Source organism: Somniosus microcephalus, chromosome 4, assembly GCF_052327205.1.
Source record: "Somniosus microcephalus isolate GS21.2 chromosome 4, FLI_Smic_1.0, whole genome shotgun sequence".
In the NCBI taxonomy this organism is placed as follows: Eukaryota; Metazoa; Chordata; class Chondrichthyes; order Squaliformes; family Somniosidae; genus Somniosus; species Somniosus microcephalus.
In genome coordinates, this window is record NC_140990.1 from 1,463,825 (window position 1) to 1,471,936 (window position 8,112).

The 8,112-nt window shown below is 44.6% G+C and overlaps 1 non-coding gene across 1 annotated transcript; it reads right to left on the reverse strand.

The window, feature by feature from the left end:
* Window positions 1–5,249: 5,249 nt before the first annotated feature.
* Window positions 5,250–5,332, reverse strand: trnal-uaa (transfer RNA leucine (anticodon UAA)). The gene has a single exon. It is a non-coding gene; the product is annotated as a tRNA-Leu (tRNA).
* Window positions 5,333–8,112: the final 2,780 nt, after the last annotated feature.

Below are 8,112 nucleotides of genomic sequence, written 5' to 3' on the forward strand. Positions count from 1 at the left end.
ATGAAATCTTTCTTTCCGTATCTATAAAAATCTCATTGTTTGTTTGATGGAGATTCTGCAGATGACAAACGAGTGTCACTGAGCAGGATGAAAGGAAATGGGTCTTAAATTAAAGAGTTACCGGGAGTGGGGTTTGAACCAACGTGGGTATAAACCCATCGAATCTTAAGGCCAACACTTTAACCACTCAACCATTCTGGTGTTGTCTGAGTTCGTGTGGATTGTCTCTGTGAGAATCGGGGCTTCAAGCCCCACCCTGCCACAGAGTTGAGCAGAGCAGAGATTTCCTCGGTGGCAGGACAGGTTAACAAAGCAGTTCATAAAGAAGATGCGATCCTGGGCATTATAAATAGAGGCACAGAGAACACAAACCAGGAAGTTTTGCCAAACCTAAATAAACGACTAGTTCGACCCCAGCTGGAGTATTGTGTCCAATTCTGGGGAACCACACTTCAGAAAGGAGGTGAAGGCTGAGGAAAGTATCCCCGCTTGTTACCCGATTGATCGGCAGACACACACAGACAGACACACATGCACACAGACAGACACACACATCAAACACAGACACACACATAGAGTGACTTAGACATCGAGAGAGACCGACAGGTAGAGAGAAACACTGTCGCTAATTTTTGTTTTATTTCTGACCGTAAATTTCGTGAACACTTGCAGATCAATGAAAACGAGAAAAATCTCGAGGTGTTCAAAGTTGTGGGATTTAATATCGTCTCATTCAGGATTAGTTCTCCAGGAATTTGGTTATATTTTAAAAAGAAAAATGCTGGAACCGTAGTCGGCAGGATTCGACCTGCGCGGGGAGCACCCAATGGATTTCTAGTCCATCGTCTTAACCACTCAGCCACAACTACTGGGTTTGTGAGATTTTAAATGTTGCTCAGATAAAATCGCAATCATCCATCGCTCTGGAGCAAAACAGCACTGCGCCCCGAAACAGTCTATGTTGAAGAAAGTTCTCGAAGAGACAATCCCCTCTCGCAATTTTTACTCTTCAATTTTTCACTGCAGCTTTTTTACTTGAAGCTGCACCAGGATACATCATTGCAGATTTTAGAAATGCTGAATTCCCGACGGGGAATTGAAACCCCGTCTTCCAACGTAACAGGCGGGAATACTTCACTATATTTAACGAGGAACTGACGGAAGACACTCCTTTGCAGTCACTGCAGAAACGCAGAGCAAGAATGGCGCTGTGAACAGACCTGGGCTCATTCACCAGACCCAGAGGGAGGAGTGAGCAAGGAGAGGGAAACAAAGAGCGAGAGAGACACGGAGAGAGAGAGAGAGAGAGAGAGACAGACAGAAACAGAGAGAGGCACAGAGTGAGACACACAGACAGAAAGACTGAGACACAAAGATACACAAAGATAGAGAGGACAATGAGAGAGCCAGACAGAGAGAGCAAGACACAGATAGACAGAGAGAGAAAGACAGAGAGAAACAGAAAGACAGTGAGAGAGAGAGAGGTGGAGACTGAAGGATATAAAAACATTTTACGATTCCTTCTCTTTGTTAGTTGGGAGAGACAGAGAGTGAGCGAAAGTGCAGATTCCGCAGATGCCGAAAGACCACTTCAAGAATTACATATAAATATGAAATATTTCTTTCCGTATCTAAAAAATCTCATTGTTTGTTTGATGGAGATTAAGCAGATGACAAACGAGTGTCACTGAGCAAAATGTAAGGAAATGGGTCTTAAATTAAAAAAGAACCAGGAGTGGGGTTCGAACCCAAGTGGGCATAAACCCATTGGATCTTAAGTCCAAGGTCTTAACAACTCGACCATCCTGGGGCTGTTAATGGGCGTGGACTGTCTCTGTGAGAATCAGGTCTTCAAGCCCCACCCTGCCACAGAGTTGAGCAGAGCAGAGATTCCCTCGGTGGCAGGACAGGTTAACAAAGCAGTTAATAAAGCAGATGTGATCCTGGGGTTTATAAATGGAGGCACAGAGTACACAAGCCAGGAAGTTATGGGAAACATGAATAAAACACTAGTTCGGCCCCAGCTGGCGTATTGTGTCCAATTCTGGGGAACCGCACTTTAGGAAGGAGGTGAAGGCTGAGGAAAGTATCCCCGCTTGTTACCCGAGTGACCGGCAGACACACACAGACAGAAACAGAAAGCCACACATGTACACAGACAGACACACACATCGAGTGGCTCAGACATCGAGAGAGACAGACAGAGAAAAACACTGTCGCTAATTTGCCTGATTTTTGTTCTATTTCTGACCGTATATTTGGTGAATACTTGCAGATCAATAAAAACGAGAGAAATCTCGAGGTGTTGAAAGTTGTGGGATTTAATTCCGCCTAAACTCAGGATTAGTTTTCCAGGGATTTACATTTTGAAATGAAATGGGATGAAAAATGCCGGATTTGTAGTCCGCAGGATTCGACCTGCGCAGGGCAAAACCCAATGGATTTACTAGTCCATCGCCTTAACCACTCGGCCACAACTACTGGGTCTGTGCGATTTTAAATGTTGCTCAGATAAAATCGCAATCATCCATCGCTCTGGAGCAAAACAGCACTCAGTCCCTGAACAGTCTCCGCTCAAGAAAATTCCCAAAGAGACAATCTCCCCTCGCATTGTTTCACTCTTCCATGTTCCTCCCTCGCTTTTTAACATTAAGTTACGCCAAGAAATATAACAGTTATTTTACACTGGAAAGACTAATTTCTCCCCATCACAGAATTGAACCTCTGTCAGCCGTGCAACAGGCGGCGATTGTGCACTGAATTGATGAGGAATTGACGAAAGTCACTGCTGGGCGTTCTCTGCAGAAGCTCAGAGCAAGAATGGCGCTGTGAACAGACCTGGGCTCATTCACCAGCCCCAGAGGGAGGAGTGAGCAAGGAGAGGGAACCAAAGAGCGAAAGAGACACGGAGAGAGGCACACAGAGAGAGACGGAAACAGAGAGAGACTGGGGAACAGTGAATGAGACAGAGAGAGAGAGACTGGGGAACAGTGAATGAGACAGAGAGGAAACCAGAGAGAGAGAGCTCTATACTAACGACGAACTGGTGCAGGAAGTTGTTATGACAGTAAATCTTTTTAAATTATTTTAGTTGATGTTTTTTCTATTCTACTTTCCCAAGGAGGTTTTAAGGAGTTGGCCAAAAGTTTAAAATTTTGAATTATAAAATCTTCCTCCCCGTCGGGGAATTGAACCCCGGTCTCCCACGTGACAGGCGGGGATACTCACCACTATACTAACGAGGAACTGACGGATCTAAAATCTGTCAGAGCAAGAATCGAGCTGTGAACAGAATTGGACTGAGAGAGAAAGAGAGAGAGAGACGGGACAAACAGAGAAAGGGACAAATAGTGAGACAGAGAGACAGAGAGAGAAAGACAGAGAGATAAAGAGAGAGACAATGATAGATACAGAGAGAGAGACAAAAAAAGAGGCTTATGACAAATGTGTAACAGAGACAGAAAGAGCGAGTGAGAGACAAAGAGAGAGAATGAGAGGGAGACAGAGAGACCAGATAGTGTGACAGAGAGGGGTAGAGTCCGAATTCTCTTTCTCCTTGTTAGTCAATAGTGACACTTGAGAAAATGCAGATTCAGCAGATGCCAAAATAGCACTTTAAGAATTATACTTAAATATGAGACAGAGAGAGAGAGAGAGAACGTGTCGGGGAATTGAATCCTCACCACTATACTATCAGGGACCTGGTAGAGGAAGTAGTTATACAGTGATTGAGACAAAGACTCCAACACACACACACACAGACATGTGTGTCTGCTCTCTATGTTTATGTGTATGTCACATATTTAATAAGCTTTTCTGAGTGTCATGGATTCATAGAAACTTACAGCACAGAAGGAGGCCATTCGGCCCGCCGTGCCTGTGCTGTCCCTTTGAAAGAGCAGTGGTGCTCAGTCCCACCCCCCGCTTTTTGTCCGTAACCCTGTTAATCTCTTTCTCTCTGTCACTCTCTCCCTCCTCCGCGCCCCACACAAAAGGGAAACAGAGAGAGAGAGAGAGCTCTATACTAACGAGGAACTGGTGCAGGAAGTTGCTTTACAGTTCTTCATATGGCAGTAAATCTTTTAAAGTTATTTTAGTGATATTTTTTCTGTCCTACTTTTCCAAGGAGGATTTTAAGGGGTTGCCCAAAGGTTTACAATTTGGAATGTTAAAAGCACCCTTCTCGTCGGGGAATTGAATCCGGTCTCCCACGTGACAGGCGGGGATACTCGCCGCTATAATAACCAGGAACTTACACGTACAGTTTGCCAGAGCAAGAATGGATCTGTGAGCAGAACTTGAAAAATGAGAAATGCAGAGAGAGAGATAAAGAGACAGGGACAAAGAGAGAGACAATCAGAGAGAGACAGACAGAGAGAGGGACAGAGAGACAGACAGAGAGAGAAAGACAGAGAGAGAAAGACAGAGAGAAACAGAGAGAGAGAGACACACAGAGAGAGAGACAGACAGAGAGAGAGAGACAGAGAGAGAGACAGAGAGAGACAGACAGAGAGAGAAAGACAGAGAGAAACAGCGAGAGAGCCAGGCAGAGGTAGAAACAGAGAGAGAGAGACAGACAGAGAGAGAGACAGACAGAGAGAGAGAGACAGAGAGAGAGAGAAAGACAGAGAGAGACAGACAGAGAGAGAAACACAGAGAGAAAGACAGAGAGAAACAGGCAGAGAGAGAGACAGACACAGAGAAACAGAGAGAGAGACAGAGATAGAAACAGACAGAGAGAGAGAGACAGAGAGAGAAACAGAGAGAGAGAGACAGAGAGAGAGAGACAGAGAGAGAGAGAGACAGACACACAGAGACAGACAGAGAGAGACAGACAGACAGAGACAGACAGAGAGACAAACAGAGAGAGAGACAGACAGAGAGAGAGACAGACAGACAGAGAAAGACAGAGTGAGAGACAGAAAAGGAGGCGTGTGACAAATGTGTAACAGAGAGAGACAGTAAGAGAGTGAGAGAATGAGAGGGAGACAGAGAGGCAGATAGTGAGACAGAGGTGGAGACTGAAAGATATAAAAACACTTTAAGATTCCTTCTCCTTGTTAGCTGAGAGTGACAGAGAGAGTGAGAGAAAAATGCAGATTCAGCAGATGAAAAATAGGACTTGAAGAATTACATATGAAACCTTTCCGCATCTATAAAAACCTCATTGTTTGTTTGATGGAGGTTCAGCAGATGACAAAGAGTGTCACTGAGCAGGATAAAAGGAAATGTGTCTTAAATTAAAGAGTTACCAGGAGTGGGGTTCGAACCCACGCGGGTATAAACCCATTGGATCTTAAGTCCAACGCCTTAACCACTCGGCCATCCTGGTGCTGTTAGTTTCTATGGGCTGTTTCTGTGAGAATCAGGGCTTGAAGCGCCAGCCTGCCACAGAGTTGAGTAAAGCAGAGATTTCCTCGGTGGCAGGACAGGTTAACAAAGCAGTTAAAAAAGCAGATGGGATCCTGGGGTTTGTAAATGGAGGCACAGTGCACAAGCCAGGAAGTTATGGGAAATCTAAATAAAACACGTGTTCGGCCTCAGCTGAAGTATTGTGTCCAATTCTGGGGCAACACACTTTAGGAAGATGTGAAGGCTGAGGAAAGTATCCCCGCTTGTTACCTGAGTGATCGGCAGACACACCCAGACAGAAACAGAAAGCCACACATACACATCAACACAGACACACATATAGAGTGACTTAGACATCGAGAGGTGCAGGCAGAAACACTGTCGCTAATTTGCCTGATTGTTGTTCTATTTCCGACCATATATTTCGTGAATATTTGCACAATGAAAACGTGACAACTTCGAGGAGTCGAAAAATGTGGGATTTAATTCCGCCTAACTCAGGATTAGTTCTCCAGGGATTTGGTTACGTTTTGAAATGGAATGCAAAATGCTGGAATTGTAGTCGGCAGGATTCGAACCTGCGCGGGAGACCCCAATGGATTTCTAGTCCATCGCCTCAACCACTCGGCCACAACTACTGGGTCTGTGAGATTTTAAATGTTGCTCAGATAAAATCGCAATCATCCTTCGCTCTGGAGCAAAACAGCACTTCGCCCCGAAACAGTCTATGTTGAAGAAAGTTCTCAAAGAGACAACCCCCTCTCGCAATTTTTACTCTTCAATTTTTCACTGCAGCTTTTTTACTTGAAGCTGCACCAGGATACATCATTGCAGATTTTTAGAAATGCTTAATTCCCGACGGGGAATTGAAACCCCGTCTTCCAACATAACAGGCGGGGATACTTCACTATATTTAACGAGGAACTGACGGAAGACACTCCTTTGCAGTCACTGCAGAAGCGCAGAGCAAGAATGGCGCTGTGAACAGACCTGGGCTCATTCACCAGACCCAGAGGGAGGAGTGAGCAAGGAAAGGGAAACAAAGAGCGAGAGAGACACGGAGAGAGAGAGACAGAAACAGAGAGAGGCACAGAATGAGACACACACAGACAGAAAGACTGAGACACAAAGATAGAGAGGACAATGAGAGAGCCAGACAGAGAGAGCAAGACACAGATAGACAGAGAGAGAGAAACAGAAAGATATTGAGAGAGAGAGACAGACAGACAGAGAAAAACAAGTAGACAGAGAGACAAAAAAGGAGGCATATGACAAATGTGTAACAGAGAGAGACAGAAAGAGAGTGAGAGAGAGAGACAGAGAGAGGTGGAGACTGAAGGATATAAAAACATTTTACGATTCCTTCTCTTTGTTAGTTGAGAGAGACAGAGAGTGAGCGAAAGTGCAGATTCCGCAGATGCCAAAAGAGCACTTCAAGAATTACATATAAATATGAAATCTTTCTTTCCGTATCTATAAAAATCTCATTGTTTGTTTGATGGAGATTCAGCAGATGACAAACGAGTGTCACTGAGCAAAATGTAAGGAAATGGGTCTTAAATTAAAGAAGAACCAGGAGTGGGGTTCGAACCTTAGTGGGCATAAACCCATTGGATCTTAAGTCCAAGGTCTTTAACAACTCGACCATCCTGGGGCTGTTAACGGACGTGAACTGTCTCTGTGAGAATCGGGGCTTCAAGCTCCACCCTGCCACAGAGTTGAGCAGAGCAGAGATTCCCTCGGTGGCAGGACAGGTTAACAAAGCAGTTAATAAAGCAGATATGATCCTGGGGTTTATAAATGGAGGCACAGAGTACACAAGTCAGGAAGTTATGGGAAACCTAAACAGTGACTCAGACATAGAGAGAGACTGGCAGGCAGAGAGAAACACTGTCGCTAATTTGCCTGATTTTTGTTCTATTTCTGTCCGTATATTTGGTGAATACTTGCAGATCAATGAAAACGAGAAAAATCCCTAGGTGTTGAAAGTTGTGGAATTTAATTCTGCCCAACTCAGGATGAGCGCTCCAGGGATTTGATTACATTTTGAAATGAAATGGGATGAAAAATGCTGGAATCCTAACTATCAGGATTGGAACCTGCGCGGGGAGACCCACAATGGATTTCTAGTCCATCGCCTTAACCACTCGGCCACGACTACTAGGTCTGTAAGACTTTAAATGTTGCTCAGATAAAATCGCAATCATCCATCGCTCGGGAGCAAAACAGCTCTCAGTCCCTGAACAGTCTCCGCTCAAGAACATTCTCAGAGACAATCTCTTCTCGTATTTTTTAATTTTTCTCTGTAGCTTTATAACACGAAGCTACAGCAAGAAATATAATTGAAAAGGCCGCTGCTCCGACGCAGAATCGATTCCCGACTCAGCGTGTAGATAGGCGAGGATGCTCCCCACTGCACTAACCAAGGACATTGCGGTGCATTCACTGCAGAAGCTCAGAGCAAGAATCGCGCTGTGGACAGCCCGGCGGGCGGGACGATTATTCACAGCCCAAATTTAACACTTTTGTGCAGCTCCTTAAAATCCTCCTTGGAAAAATAGAACAGAGAAAATCAATGTCATCAGCCTTCATTTTTATCAATGTCTCACTCTCACTCTCTCTCTCTGTCTCTCTGTCAGTATCAGTCTCTTTCTCTCTCTCTCTCTCTCTGTCTCTCTGTCAGTATCAGTCGCTTTCTCAATTCAATTCAATACAAATGCTTTATTGGCATGAAAGTTTACAGAGAACCATATTGCCAAA